Raw genomic sequence first — 16,349 nt, 5'->3', positions numbered from 1 at the left:
GAAAGGCTGTTACTGTGAGTACAGGAGGTCCCCTAAGATGGTACATGGGATCATACTTCCAGAACCCAAATAGGTATTAGGGTATAATTCCAATATGTTTGATACCAAACATAACTAGGTTTGGTGCAGCTATTATATGGCTGGACATCTTTTAATGACTGATGTCCACTATATACCTTAAAATGGCTGACTGCACTTACAAAGACTGGAGAACCGACTCCGGGGTTTGTATCAGTGTCTTGCTCATGCAGGGGCACCCTCAAACTTGTAACCATGCACTCTACCCTCAGGACTGAAGCCCCTACCATAGGGGTGATTTATAGGTTTTAAGTGCAGTGACCTCAGATATAAGAAATCGTATATCTGTAGTGAGTGGTGCAAGCCCCATCTCATAAAGGTTGCAATATCAGGCCTGTAGTCAGAGTTTAAGTGGACTCCCATGGGTGGCACAATACATTCTGCAGACAATGGGACACCCCTGGTGTACCTATGCCCTAGGTACCTTAGTACCTTATACTAGGTGTTAGACCTGGCATCTTTTGGCGTATTTCCCCTGTATTTTTGCTTTTCGACCTCCTGTTTTGATGGTATGCTGAGTTTCGTTTTTGCTAGGTTCGTTTCTCTGCATACTTTTTCATTGCTATTCATGCTGAAGTGCAAGTGCTCCTACTGTAAATTGTGTTATGATTGGCTTTTTATGATTGGTATATATGATTTACAAGTAAGTCCCTAGTACAGTGAACCATGTTCTCTAAATCAAATGATACTAGTGGGCCTGCAGCACTGGTTGTGCCACCCACATAAGTAGCCGTTCAACTGTGTCTCAGACCTGCCACTGCAGTGTCTGCGTGCAGTTTTTAATACCATGCCAATCAGGCAAGTCCAAATCTTCCCTTTTCTTACTTAGAAGTAACCCCTAAGGTAGACCCATGGGTGGGGAGCAGTGTATGGGAAAGGTAGGACATGTAGTAGTGTGTTTCACATGTCATGATGTTAAATACTGTACATTTTGTTTTTCACTATTGGAAGAATGTCTGTCCCGTAGGTTAAAATAAGAGCTGCCTTGTAAGATCTTACAAGTGCAACTCTCCATTGGGACAAGATAGAGAAATTGAGTTTACGTTCTCTGAACTTAGAATTTCATAACACATCTTTTAGTAGAGGTGGTTTTTTAATTGTGTGTTTGTAAATGTCACTTTATATATAAAGTGCAAACAATTAAGAAAGAGGAAGTTGTTTTTTGTTTTACAACATTTTACTAAAGGATCAGTTAATAAATAAACTCAACCTAGGTCTTCATATTACAATTCATTAATGAATAGAATTTATGCATTTTTGACAAGTAATGAAAAGGAAAAAACAATCTTCTTTTACATAAATCAACTGTACCACAGAAATGATGACAGCAAATACATACACTAATTAGTGATACTAGTGCAAACTTGACAGTGCAATATCTTCAAAATGAGCGTGCTGCTACTTTTTTTAGAACATAAATAACTAAACATATATTAAATACATTTAGACACACACATCTATTGTTCAAACCAGTACAATGTTTCTAAACCAGAGGGTTATACCTTGATAGCTCTAGGGTAGCCTAGCCCTACAGTACTAGCGATCAGGTTCCAAAGCCAACTACTATGAATGGACCAATGATTTTACATTTTCCATAGAGATGCAATGTCAATGGAATCCCCAAAGGGGCTGGCCAATGTGTTTCGAACCACTCAGGCTGGTGTTTACCAGTCAGGGAATCCACCAGAGGGTGGTCGTTTTTAAGGAGACATCTCTAAGATGCCCTCTGAGTGCATTTTTCATTAAATCCTACACTGGCATCAGTGTGAATTTATTATGCTGAGAAGTTTGCTACCAAACTTCCCAGAATTCAGTAAAGCCATTGTGTTATGGCGTTCGTAACAACAAACTCCCAGACCATATACTCTTTATGACTTTACTGCACTTACAATTTCTAAGAATAGACTTAGACACTCTAGGGGTACAGTGCTTAGGCAACTGTACCCTCATCAGTAGTGTAGTGCACCCAGCTAGAGGGGTGTGTTACCTATACCATAGGCAGTGGGTTGCAGGCATGGCACACTGTTATGTGCCATGTCGACCCTTCACTTTTCTCAGCACTAAAACACGAAGCCTGCAATGGCAGTGTGTGTGTGTTAAGGTACAGGACCTCTAAGGGTGGCACAATATGTGCTGCAGCCCTTAGAGGCCTTCCTTGATCATAGTGACCTTGGTCCCCATGGTAGCTTTTATAAGGGACTTACATGTGGCCAGAGAGGTGCCAATTGGGGGTACAAAGGTACAGTTTTGGGAAAGAACACCGGCCCTGGGAACCTGATTGGCAGGGACCCATGGCACATCAAGTCATAGTGCATCAGAAATCTGGCAAAAGGTGTAGGGGTTACTGCAACTGAAACCCACGTTCCTACACCTTTGAAGTTCACTCTGCTGTCCTAGGTTCAAGTGGCAGCAAGTCCAGACCTTGGAGTTTCTCTCCACAGGTAAAGCAGTAGGCTTAGCCCTTCTCTTGAGTTGCAGTCCTTTGGTTCAGCTGGTGCAGGCCTTCTGTCTTCCACAGGTCCATCAGTGCTCTGAGGAATGCAGCCAGGGATGCCACTTTTAATCCTGGCACTAGCTTGTGAGTAGAGTTGACTCTTCAACCAATAAGAAAACATTCCTACGGCCAGCCCTACCCACTTTCATATCATATCGTTGGTGGTTGGCCCTAAACAATCCCACAGTGACCTGCTCTGCCAAAATCCAATATGGCAGAATCTTTTTCCCTGTGTCTTGGTAAACTAGGAATTCCCCCTGCAAAACCAGTTCTCAGATTGGTTTTCTTCCCACTGGGATAGGTACCACTCTGGCTACTTACACAATGGCAGGGGCAGACCTAGGTGTGGGTCACATCTGCCTGTCACAGGGGCTACCCCTTTGAAGCTTATACAGATGGTGGCTACATCCCCTCAGGCCATCCTGTCCGGAGGTGACACATCCTCCTAGTCAGGGCCCTTTTGTTTTCTTTCCTGAGAGCAATTCACACCTCCCAAGATAACAGTTGGGGGTTATCTCCGAAAGGTCTACTAGAGGCTTAGGCAGGAAAATGCCAACTTTCTAAAGGTGCTATTTTCAAATAGTAATTAAAAATTCATCTTTACCATCAGATTGGATTTAAATTCTTATAAATTTTAATCATTGAATCATAGTTTTAGCTGTTGCCAAAACAAAGGTATGCATTCAAATGTGTTATAATGTAACCATGTGCTTTTCCGTGGACGAGCCAGTCTTGCTGCAGTGAACAATTACTTTGGAGATTTTTCACTGCCAGGGCATGTAAAACTTAAGTACACATGTCCAACTTTTTTAAATAGCTAGTGCCCTGCCCTATGAGTACTCAGGGCCTACCTTAGTGGTGAATACGCAGTATTAAAAAGAAAGACTTAGGCCTGGCAAAAGATGCATTTTATTATCAACAATTGGAGGGACAGGGAGTAATGAAGGTCCAGCACACACACTCCCAATACTATCAACAAGCATTTACAATGCAATAGGTCTCGCATTAGGAAAGTTTGAGCTATTGGTATTGTGAATGGCAATGTTTTTATTTATGTGTTGGTTTTGAAAATAGCTAAATTAATAGCTTTGGCATTTACAATGGCAATAGTTTTAACTTTTGCAAATGTGACACCTATAGCATTTGTAATGCAATATGTGTTGTATTTATGTGACTTGGATGTATTGATATTACAAATAACAATGGCTTTTATTTTTTTTAATAATTAATACTTAAATAAAAGTTATTGTAATTTGTAAGGGTGACATGTTAATTTTGTCTTCCAACGTGCCCTTCTTAGTAATGCTCAACGTATTTATTTAAGGGGGATAAAGTGAGAGTCATTTAAGAGTTGGGACCTTACCAATGCCGTGCGAGTAGGGAACTGCCCTTAACCGGCCATGGCTTTTTATTCACATCATTTGACCAGTCTCGATAACTACATAATCTCTAGTGCTCGTTAATTAAAGACTTTAAACCTCTAAGCGCGTGCTTCTTTCTCTAAACGCTTCCTCGAGTAGTGCTAATACCCTGTCTATTTCTGTGTCACCCTGTAATCATTCTTTCGGGAATGTGTCACTAACAGCTCACGAGCCCGAGGTATTGTAAGCTTCCGTCCTATTAAGCGCTGGTTTCACGGATGAGGACAAAACTACGTGCCATAAAACATCAGCGCCCTATAAGAGCCGACCCTACCCCCTCTGAGGGCACAGGGGACCGCGGCGTCTATTGGCAGGACTCTCTCAGCGTTCTGACAATGCCCTCTTCCGACCGTGCCCTCCCCGCCGGTAACAACTGGAGAATACCCAGGACTCAGAGTGCTGCAAGGAACTCACACCAGACGCATTAAAGCACCGCGCATCCGTTCCCTATTGTGCTAACTGCGTTTTCGGTTCGCTACCTGTGGGGGAGCAAGGGCGCCCCCAAAAGTACATCTCACCACAAACAGACAGTGAGAGGAACCGATGTTTCACAAAGTAAGCAAAAATAAGACATTTTCCAGCCAGCAAACTTTTCCATCACAAAGGCACCACAGTCAATCAGGGCACATTGTCTGGGCAAATACAATTCTTCGCTCTGCGGAAACTGCTTTTGTTTCTTAGACCACACGGTGCCCGCTGCCCACCCACCAAGGGTGCCCACCCGCCACTGGCAGTGACTGACCTTTTATCCTTCAACGTCGAGCGGATGCAGGGATGAAACAAGCCGCCTGGATCAGGGAGTTTTACACGCAGGGCATGCTTCGCTCTTCAAGGCATGCTTAGCCCTCCATGAAGCACAGAGTCCAGGCTCGGCAGAGTGGTTCTGTTATTTTTTTTCTCGCGTGTGTTTTCTCGCTCTGAACTTTTCTCCTCCCGCAGTATTTCCCTTCACCGCCTCTCGTTCCCCCTCCCGCCCCCTTTAGTTTAGTGCAGACCAAACATCCTCTCCTTGTCCCAGACGCGGTAACGTACAGTCCGCATCTCAGGTTTCAGACGGGGCTTATTAATGACTTTTTCAGATATAATGCAGGCTGGTCAGCCACTCACGGACAGCCTTTTCAGACGCCGTGGATTTATGAAACGTCACATGGTTTATGTTGTGTGGGTAACATATGGCTCCCTCCCTCCAGCGCGCGAATGGTTTACTCGCAGCCTATCCCGCCCTCTGAAATTACCCATTCTTAAAAGTGTGTTTGGATTGAGTCGGGGGCCCCACAGTCTGGTAAAGTAATTGGTTAACCAGCATTAACTGGAGGGATAACAAAGGGGAGCATTGTTGCGCTAGTGATTTTCTTGCACAGTTTCAGTGTGAGTTATTTTTCGAGTCACAGCACATGGTGTCCAGCTCGCGAGGAAAATGTGTCACGATAGTCAGCCCTTTCCCAGTCCCCGGCCTCAAAGTAGACTTGAGGCACAAAAAATTTTTTATATTGGCAAACAACTCTAATGCAGGTTGTGTCCCCAAAAAAATTATCACCGCCGACGGGCCCGGGATTCCAGAGGAAACGCTGTGCCCGCCTCCCTGCTCGGGGCCGCGCTGCCATTGGCGGACCTCTAAGGCAGGAAGCCAGGCAACGGGAGAGAAGACGTAGGCCGGGCCAGAAGAAAGAAGGAAGTCCCGCCTGCTGCTGGGCTATGATTGGCTGCCCGCCGGGATGGAGCAAAGAAGCCGAGTCCTCCCGTGGCCCGGGGCTCCCGTGAGCTACGGAGAGCCCCGGGGCCGCCCCAGAGAAGAGAAATCCTGCGTAGCCGGTGAGTGGGGTCTGGTGCTGGTGTGTGTGTATGTGTATGTGTGCGATTGCGGCGGCGGGGGGAGGGGGGTCTTTGTATGTGTGCGTGCGTGTGTGTAGGTGCGCTGGTGTTTGTGGGGGTCTCTGTGTGTGCGTGTAGGTGCGCTAGTGTGTGTGTAGGGGCGGGGTGCCTGTGTATGCGTGTGGCTGTGTATGCGTGTGGCTGTGATGTGCGCATGCATGAGTGTGGGTGCGCGTGCACGCAGCTGAATCCAGCCGGAGAGAAGCGTGTGGCGATTTCTTGTCCTCATTCCCCCGAGTCAGCTAGCTATAGTTCTCCACCTGGACCGCATCCTTCGGATGCGTATTCCCAGGCTCGACCTAAAAACTGCAGAATATACTGTTCCCTTTTACACTCCAGGTAAACACAACTAGTGTACCCAGATGCAATACAGGTTGGTGAAAATATTTACATTTTGGAGCAAGAGCCCTCACCCACCAACAAGGGTGGCATGCTTCCTCACTGGGCAGCTCCTCGTTCGGCCGGTACTGCGATGCCCAATGGGCCCCTGAAAGAGACTCTTTGCTGTAGTTATTTTTCTTGTCTGGCTGTTAATGAGGTTTACTTGAAGGTCAAAGGATTTTTATGAACATGTAGATTGGTGGGGAAAAGGGAAATAAAATTAACCAAGGAGCCCTACCATAATTATTTATTATTTTGGAGGTAGTTGTTAATAAACAGAGTGGAATATAAAGGAAGGGTATGTTCCTTCTTATTCTCAATAACTGGTCAACATGTTTCTTCCCTTTTATTTAGTCATGTGATCTACATCAATTCGTCAAGACACTAATCTACAAATTAATGGGACTTACACCAATTAGGGAAGTGTGCCCACATTTAGCAACTCCAAATTTGGTTAGAAAAAAGAGCTGTAGCTCTTGTCAATTGCTGAGATACTCTGTGAAAAAACAATAGTATGAAAAGACACGTAAAAGATTGAGGTAAACATTTAATGCCAGTGGGCATTCCAGTCATTTTTGTGTGCAAAAGATATCTCATCCTCCCAGGATACAGCTCCCACACATAAACAAGGGCCCATTCGTATTGCTGTTACCGTCGGTGAAAGCCACTGTCGATAGTAAGACACGCATCACACCAAACAAAAGTGTGCCAAACATTAGTGCAGAATAACAGTAAAGTATTACATCTTATGTAATTCCCTTTAGGATCAGGACCCTTTGCGTTTGTTTCTAAGCAGGGTGATAGTAATATCAGCAAATCAAATAGCATACTTTGTTAGTAATGTCTCCGTACCTGAAAGCGACTGCTAAGTACTTACGAACACACTCGAGGACACGGTCAGGAACCTGCCCTGTCTGTGATCCTGGCAATGGCAGTGCACGCGAGCACACGCCGCATCATACCCAGCAGTCGGTGCTGTAAGCCGACGTGCTACAGGAGCGGTCGTGTCACAGGGCTTTAGCGTGGTGGCCTAAATCAGCGCCATCTCAGAAGGAATTAGGAGGGCACAAAACAAGTTAGAAGGCACTGTCTCACAACCATATTGGAAGTAGTTTACAGGTGTGCATACAAACAAGCAAAAGGAATCTAATGGAGGATGGATGGGTTGTACAAAATAAAGAGTTATGCCCTTAGATATTCAGGGAATGTATCATACTTTCGATAATATTCTGTCACAAGTGACTTAGTATAAAGAGCGGCAACAGGTATTTCACCTACTCTAGTGTGGTTTACCTGGAGTGTAAATAGGAACAGCATGTTCTTCATTTGTTATATATATTTTTGTAAAGGTGTATTTTTCCAGGTCGAATTGGCAGTTTAAAGGTGATATGCTAGGCTGCAGTGCCAGGCCTAGGGTCATTTTTTCTCTTCATCACTGTAGGGGGGCAGGGGGGGGGGGGTGTCACACTCAGTACTGTAGTTCACCAGTAACTTTTAACATACAGGCCCTGGGTACACAGAGTACCATGTACTAGGGACTTACAGGTAAGTTAAATATCAGGGGGCATATTTACAAGCCCTTTGCAACACTTTTGCGTCACTTTTTAACATGGGAAAAGTGACGCAAAAGTGGCGCAAGGGGCTTGTAAATCTGCCCCCAGGTGTTCGCCATCTGCACATAATAATCTAGGGGTAGGACCACATACATCGGGTGCTGGACGCCAGTACCCAAGTGTTCAGTCAGTAAACCAGCATTAATCTAACAAACATTGGAGGTGATCTTACAAAAAGGTTGTTTACTAACACCCACCAAGGAGCAAGATACTGTTACAATCACTTTTTAGCCTACAAAAAAATCCAAATAGCGGCTCCTGCTGTGGCACATGCACAGCTCTGGGACTGAACAAGGAAGTCAGGTGAAGCTTGAATTTTTTTCAGAGGCTAGGACAAATATCTATCTGCACCTGCGTCACGTCTGTCCCTCAGCAAGTAGCCAGGTTTACATTGGATTTTTTTTCTTAGCTTAATTATAATTAAATAAGGAGATAATACTACATTTCAGCAGGATGGGGTAGGCCTCAGGCTTGCTTGATGTATGAGTCAATATTGCCTTTCTGTGGTGAAAGGATTGGAAATGTGCAGGTGTGATCTTTCCTACATTTCCTGAGAAACAACAGGCGAAAGATACACAAGAAAATAACACAGAGGGAATTACCCTTGCAGTAAAGAGCTGCCTATCTTTGTAAGTGTGCACTTTAAGAACATTCACTTGTAGAGATGTATCAGGATGAATTCACTCATGAAAAATAAACTATTCTTTCCTTTGAAAGCTAAATGACTTGGTTGTTTGTGAAACCGCGCTCTGTGGGTTCAGTCTCTACAGTTCATAAAAGTGATGATTAGTTGGCACAGAGGATACTGACTCGGGGTAAAACACGTAAGTGAGTGATGTTTATGATTACCTGTGTGGGATGGCAGTCTTTCTTCCCACTACTTTTTCAAGAGGCCAAGGCCTGGGCCTTGGAGGTTTAACTGCTCAGCCCAATGTCCAAGTTGATTGTGAAAGCGCTCAGAGTTGCTGATACCATCCACACTGGATAGGACCCCGGCAATCATCAGCTGTCTCTCGTATACTCCGTCTAATGCACACTTATTCAGCATCTGAAATGGAAAAAAAGTGTTACTTGGACAGGCAGAACTGGTACTATATCCGAGGTGGACTGGCCTATGAGGAAGCAGGATGATGTCACTTACAGCCGGTGCCTCTGATAGACAGCAGGCCTGGAACTGTGCAAGGAAGTGTGTACCAGCGACAAATGAGAAGAATCTGCCCGCGACCTGAGGCAATGGCGCTTTACACATTTCATTTGACGTTCATTTATTTTTACTAAAATTCCTGTTTTCGCAAGAATCTAACTGTTACTCTGGCAGAAGAGTGCAGATAAGCGGATCATGGAATGGAGATGGTCAGTGTGTATGAAGGACGTTTTTACTGCGGTGCAGTGATTCCAAGTAGTTTGTCGTCCAGACACTAGGGGTTACTTCAGGGCATTTGTATAAGGATAGGTATACCTAGTGCACAAAATTCAAAATTGCCTGGGGTCCTGGCGAAGCCTGTAGACTGCCTTCTGGTTACTGTTTGCTACAAGAGCAGCGAATCCTAATGATGTCTGTCATACTTTTTTTTTTTATTAAACAAAATGTTTATAATATTATCATAATCAACACAAGTAGGGGCACATAAAAGCAGGGATATTCATGTCAACAACTACAGTGCATTAATAGTGGAGAGATTCCAAACATAACACCACAGGGTACGGTATTTATGTCATAATGCTATACAAAACAGGCCCTTTACAGCTACAAAGGAACATACCCCCCACCCTAACCGCCCCCCCCCCCACCCCTCCTGAATCCACACATCATGCCAAGCTGTCCCATATAAATACCACTATTGGGAACATAGTGTCCGCTCAGTCCTCCAACATGGAATGTCTGTCATACTCTTTGGTCCAAGAAAGACCTCTAATTTGTCTGTCCTACACAGACAGTGGCTTAGTGATTATAAGGGCTTAGCAGCAGCTGATAACAAATGTATGTTATTGGAGTGCAGCAGCCTATTTCTATGACACATGAGTCACTGGGACACCTACTGCTCATTTAGATTTATTTTGTTGCTGGACTAGTCTGCAGGATGTCTTGGAGACACCGTGAACAAGGTACTAGGGTCTAGGAGTAGCTGACTCTGCTGCTTCCTGAACCTTTAGTGTCCTATATCATTTTTTGGGCGCCTGGGGTACGTCTCTCAAACACAGGAATTGGGGTATCATTACTTTTATCTGTATACTAAAAATGTGGCTACCAATGGCTGCTCAAAATAGGTCTGTTTCATAAAATGTGTCTTTCAGTCCACGAGGGCCACATGATTCAGGTGGGTCTGTCTTTGTACTTGAGTTTCTTGTTACCCAGGAATGAGCCCTCTCTCTCATCCCAAGCACCCCAGGCTTTTATTTTGAGTCACTAATACCTTTTCATGATGGCTTTTGAAACAGAAGTTCATCTTAGTGAAGATTGAGGAGGCTGTTTATCAAGGAAGCTGTTGCTAAATCTAGCCTATCATCTTACCACAGCAAGTTGAGCAATTACAGTATCTATTATTAAAGTTAGTTTGAGATGTGCTCTTCCTTGTCCCATGGAATTCCCACCCCTAATTTCAACAAGACGCTCACCATTCCAGGTCCAGGACTTCGGGCAGTTTCTTTCCTGTACTCCTCTGGTAGCACCTTCAGCAACAGGTTGATGGAGGACTGTCTGCAGCCCTGTGCGCAAGGACTGAAGTATGGTGTCTTATTTCCTCTACAGCACAAGCAGTGCTAGTTTCAATGACAAATGCGCTGGGATGATCATCTTGTAGTATTGTCACTTCCCTAGGTCTGGAGTCAGAGGCATTCCTGGCTGCAATGACACAGTCAGGGGTGGAGGTGGTGAGCAGATTATCTCTGAGAAATAGCAAGAGTAGATCATCTCTGGTGATTCCAATGACAGATAGATAACCCCAGATGAGTTGGGAAAATTAAAAATGGTTCCCGATAATTTACAAGTGGCATACGCAATTGCCCTTCATGTTGGATATGGGCAACTGAGTACTGGGGAAATCTCAGGAAGGCAAGTAATCCAAGAGGAGTTATCATTAGGATAGGTATTCCCAGGCGAATTAGCATGGGGGCGGACTACTCCTGATGTGATAGGGCAGTTGTAGGCCTTGCATGAGGCAGAGCAAGAAGGGCAGATATTCCCAGGCGCAATGAAGGGGCAGGAGTTACCTGGAGTGATATTAAAGGGGTATAAAGCCCTCTTCGGGAAACATCGGGGGCCACATCGCTGTTTGCAAGAAGAATTGCGGCCGGGATTGAAGGGACAGATGGCACAGCAGCTGCTTTCCTTTGGTGCTAGGTACTGGATACAGGAAGTGCCTGGGCAGATGTCACGAGGACTGGTATCCCAACAGCAACAATCACAGGGGCCAGGACTACATGAGGAGGAGGAAGTACACGAATCGCTTTCGTAAGGGTCGGTTTGCAGGTCTGTGGCAGGCAGGTTACAGGAGCCACTCCCTGTGCTGCAACAGGAGGCCATTGACGGTTTGTAGTAGGAAATATGGAGAAAGAGGTGCGCGCTCAGAGGAGGAAAACAGGTTGTGCTGATAAAGAGCACGAAAGCAACGCTAGAAAGGCTACTTGCAATGGGGCGAGTTTGAAAAACAAAATAACCAAAGCATGCACTATGTAGAAGGGTAAAAACAGATGCAAAGCAGGCGTGCTGACTTGGGATGCTCTGCTGTGGTAGAAGTCAAAGGGAGACAAAAAATGCAAACATAAAATAAAAACAAGCACAGGGAATATCTGAAAAACTGGAATCCTACACTTAAAAAAAGAGGGATGCTTAGCTTCAAATTTCAAATGCGCGGGAGCAAACACGTGCTGAGGTGCCCGCGTGAAAGCAATAGATGCCTGAAATATCGCCAGAGAAGGGCACGTTAAACAGTCTAAATGTATTCAGGAGGGTGGAAGAGTTTTTTAATTGAAGAAAACGGATCGAGAAAGAAAGGAAGAAGCCACTTATTGAGCTGTTCCCAAAGAAACAACAAGCATTCGGGCGAGGAAAATCCAGCTGCAACGCCCATGCGCAGAGAGCGACGCGCGCTCGGAGGTGGAGAGGCGCTCGCGCGGTTGTCGGAGCGCGCGCGTGTCCTGGTCGTTGGCTTGTAAGTCTTTGACGAAAAAAAAGTTCAAACAGAAAGGAGCGCGCGCCTGGCCACGACTGTCCGGAAGGGCGGGGTCTACGGGAGTGAAGAGGATTTTTTTTTCTTAAACATGACGGACTTGCCCACAATAGCCGTGACGTAATAGCGTCGCGTCACGCCACCCTATTGTGATACTTTACTGACGAGGCTGAGGGCGGACGATACCACCAGAAATCCTGGCTAAAAGTAGGGGGGTGGGTCGGTTTGATGACATCGAACTAAGACTGACTGACATTTTTCACTCGCACAGATAGACAAAGGGCGCTGTCGCAGCGTCTCCAAAGAACGGAGAGCGAGCGTCACTTGCGCGCGATTTGTCAAATGGTTAAGAAACACAAGCCTCAGCCCCTCTCGTTTCAGCAGGCCCTGCGCGCGGCCTCCACCCCCTCCTGCCCAGCCGCGGCGCGCGCGGTTCTCTCATGGAGAACGTGGCCCTGTCAGCCCTTTGAAAATGGCGGCGCCCGCCCCCTGTGGTCCTTGTTTCCTGAACGCGGGGTGCCCCATCGACACTCTGGGCAATACCAAATGCTTAGCTGCCCACCCAGAGAACAACTGCCCTTGTGCCAGCTCTCCACGAAACATCTGCCCATCATGTTTAATCCCCCTACATTCTACACACCGGTGCAATGCTGTTCCAGACAAGAGTTGCCGGTGTATGCATTTCACCTGCTCTCCATTTCCCAGGGAAAACTCTGCAAACGCACCCTGGATCTCCTGCCACTCTGCGAGCACCCTGGGATCCGCCTGCCGCCCTGAAACCAGTACCTGTCAGATGTTTATTTGCAGCTGTGAAAATAACTGCAGCCCCCAAGAAGCCTGCCTCCAGTGCACTGGCTCCCCTGACACAAGACCCTGTGAGACACCCCCAGTGAATCCATCTCTTTGTGTTTCACCTCTTCAAATTGTCAACAACTGCTCTATTCAACCACTGTCTATCTGTTACGCCTTAAATGAACCTGCAGGCAGATGCGCGGGGAATACATCTGATATCACTTTAGAAAGTACAATTTCCCATTTGCACTCTCCTAGGACTTGCGTGGCGTCTGTACTTTGCTCAGAGGCTTCCAGTTCTGATTCATCGTCGAGTTCCAGTTCCTCTACATCCTCATCATGTTCTAGCTCTTCATCAAAATCCGACTCCTCGTCGATTTCAAGCTCCTCAACATCCTCGTGTTGTAGTTCCTCCATTTCCTCGTCAAGTTCTAGCCCGTTATCCTGTTCAAACTCCTCATCATTGAATTCAAGCTCCTCTGAGAGTTCCAGTTCACCGACCTACTCTTTGGAGAGTCTTTGTTCTTCCGCTGTCACCCGAAGAATTATAGACCCTTCCGTCAAGTCTTCGAGGACTGGCTGCCCCACTGTTATCTATTTGAAGAAAGCTCACCCCACTAGTGTCTCGCCAGGAACCTCCTACCACTCTGCCCCCTACCCAGGGCTATTCCGCCAAGCAGCTATATCTTCTAAGAGTCCCCTCCGCTCTTTGATCTTGCGTATCCCATTCTGCTTTCTTCTCCGTAAGAAATAATTAGCACCTGTTAATCCCCTGTGAAATTAAAGATTCTCTTCCTCTCTACTATGTTATATTTGTACTATAAGTTATCAGTGATTTTCCACTGCTCTGCTATGTCATATGGGATTGCCTGCCTCTCCAGTATGTCGTCATAGTTTTCCTGGGCTTCAAGTACATCATCGGGGAGTTTGCCTGAACTTGAAAACATCATCAGGGATTTTCGGATGCTTAACTATCTCATTGTGAATTCCATGGTCTTCAGATGTGTTGTCAAGGATTTCCTACCACATTGCAGTGTCATCACAAAGTCCCTGGGCTTTAGAATCGTTAGTAGGGATTTCCTGCTGCATAGCAACGTCTTAAGGGATTTCCCACATCTCTGCACTGTCACCAGGGATACCATAGTCCCCTTCTATGTCACCTGTGTTTCCTCGGCCCTCCGATAAATCACCATTGAATATCGCCATGTGATCAGGAATTCTCTGCGTCATGATATATTCCCTGCCCCTCTGATACGCCATCTGGGGCTTCCTGGCCCAAAGACACAATAGTGATGCTCTACACCTCAGCTATGTCATCAGCGGTTCCCTGGACCTCAGAATGATCACCAGGGATTTTCTGTCTTTGTTTTGTCATTCGGGATTCTCCTTTCCTCTGCTGTATCATTCTGGATTCCTTGGCCTTCTATTATGTGACTTTGGATTTATCATTTAATGGGAGACTAATGCTTGACTGCGGGTGCTATTGCTATTAAAGAACAATAGCTTATTTTCTTATAATAGATTCTCACCCTTGCTCTTGCTGTAAAAGGAAGAGGCCCCGTTCCAAGCTGGCCTTTCATCTCACCCTGTGGCCAACAGAGGATGTATCTGTCTTTCTTTTAGTGCAACAAAATGAGAAAAACTACTGTTGTGTCCTTTTACGAATACGAGAAAACCTCCACATGTGTCTGTCTTAACCCCCAAGTTAAGATTTCTGGTCTTTGATTCCTCCTCCAGCACAGGCAGGTTTCCCAGATGAAACTATGCCAAAGTGCAGGCCTGATGAGCAATCCCTGGCAAAATTGGTGAAAGTAACTGCAGCGAGGGTTGAGATCTACAGGACAACTCAGTCTTTTATGTCGGGCTCAGACCAGGGCCATTGGAATTATGCTGCAGTAGAGGAACACATTGTGTGAAAGAGTTGACTAAATTATGCGGTAAGAAAAGATAAATTATGTAGTGTAATGCAGGATATTTTGTGACTATTACTTGATTATTTTGTCATTTCTACCCTTCTTAACAATGTTTAGCAAAACTTTCAACTCATTAGTACCACTTTAGCACTCAAATACAGCAATAAACTGCTGACAAGTGACTAGTCAACCTTCGCGAAGGGCCTTCTATTTCGAGCAACACAGCATTGCGCTGTTAGGAACTTTTGATCTGTTTGAGCAAGAAACATTTTTTGGGTAAGATCTATAAGGGTATGCAGCAAATGATGGATCAAGGGACAAATGCAGCAAATCCATTTTGGGAAAAACGCAGTGGCCGCAGAATAATAATTCCACTTGTCCTCGACCTAGCCTGTTAGCCAACTGAAAAAGATGGGGGTGGAGGCTTGTTGTGCATGAAAGAAGAGTTCACACAATTATGTGGAAACCATGTCTTGTCTGTGTAAGGAGAAACAGCAGCAGGATGCTCACAAGCTATTGTGCATACGAATTAGTGCATTCTCTTATCTACATATACGAAACCGAAGTAACTTAAGACACAAGGGACAGCTCTGCAGAAGAGATCATTTGCCAGGCATGTCATTTCCTTATTAGGCATGCACCGGATTGCAAAGGTTTGATGTTCATTGTGAGACCTCTTCTCCAGACCTTTAGAAGTAAGTGGTTATTGGGAGTTATCCATATCACGTAGTATCATTTACAGGTGGTATCCCAGAGTATTTTGTGTAATTACATTTTATTTGGAGAGCCACTATTCTTTGTACTGCTTGCTGGCTTTCCACTGGTGGCAGCTCTAAGAAAATTATGTTTTATATTCATTATTAGGATGTGCATGGTGGTTTATAACTCATCTTTTTGGATGTGAAATAATTATAAACGTTGTTCTAGCTCTTAAAAAAGAGAGTGTGAATGTTTATACTGGAAAGGCGGAAACTGGATAGTGCCTTCTGCCATAGCATTGTTTGGTATACTGGACCTTTAGGGCCTAAAAACTGTTCCAAAATCAGTATTCAGAATGTCTGTGTCTTAGAGATGGAAGGATGTTGGCACCCAAAGGTTTAACAGCTTTTTTAGTGTTAGGGTGCTACTAGAATGTTAACCGCAGTATGTAAGTTGTAGGATGATGGTTCTAATAGTTTCAAGTTCAGTAAACCAGGCATACATCAATGTTCGGGGAGTTTCTAGATTTCTCCAGGTGCTCAGAAATGGGCAAAATAGGCTCTTCAAAAGATCGACATTGTTCAGTTCACAATACCTGTTCACTAGGTCACACAGCAAAATGGTCTTCATTATTTATTTTATTTATTTATAAAGTTTTATAAATCGCAAACATGACCCACTGGGATATCGGAGTGCTTTACAGTACATTGTTATCACATATTCTACATACATTCGGAAATCGCATATAATAAAAAAGAGGAAGACATTGGTGTTTGGATATAAACAGTGGCAAATAGTCATCAGAGAGTTAAAGATTTTGTTAATTTGTTCATTAGAAACATTTTCGCTTCATTTTTGAAGGCGGTAAAAGAGGAGATTCTGCGTATGTCTGGGAGAAGGTTGTTCCAAATCTTCGG

At 45.0% G+C, this 16,349-nt stretch overlaps 1 long non-coding RNA gene across 3 annotated transcripts in view; it reads right to left on the bottom strand.

Annotated features, from left to right (window-relative positions):
- LOC147709950 (uncharacterized) overlaps positions 1-16,349 on the bottom strand; it is a 316,177-nt gene that overhangs the window by 42,025 nt on the left and 257,803 nt on the right. For all 3 annotated transcript variants that reach the window (XR_015295830.1, XR_015295829.1, XR_015295828.1), the window contains one exon: positions 8,709-8,907. This is a non-coding gene — a long non-coding RNA (uncharacterized LOC147709950). The remainder of the gene's footprint in view (positions 1-8,708; positions 8,908-16,349) is intronic.

This window comes from Lissotriton vulgaris, chromosome 5, assembly GCF_964263255.1.
Source record: "Lissotriton vulgaris chromosome 5, aLisVul1.2, whole genome shotgun sequence".
In the NCBI taxonomy this organism is placed as follows: Eukaryota; Metazoa; Chordata; class Amphibia; order Caudata; family Salamandridae; genus Lissotriton; species Lissotriton vulgaris.
The sequence above is the reverse complement of the archived record's forward strand: the minus strand, read 5'-3'. Positions and strand labels throughout refer to the sequence as shown.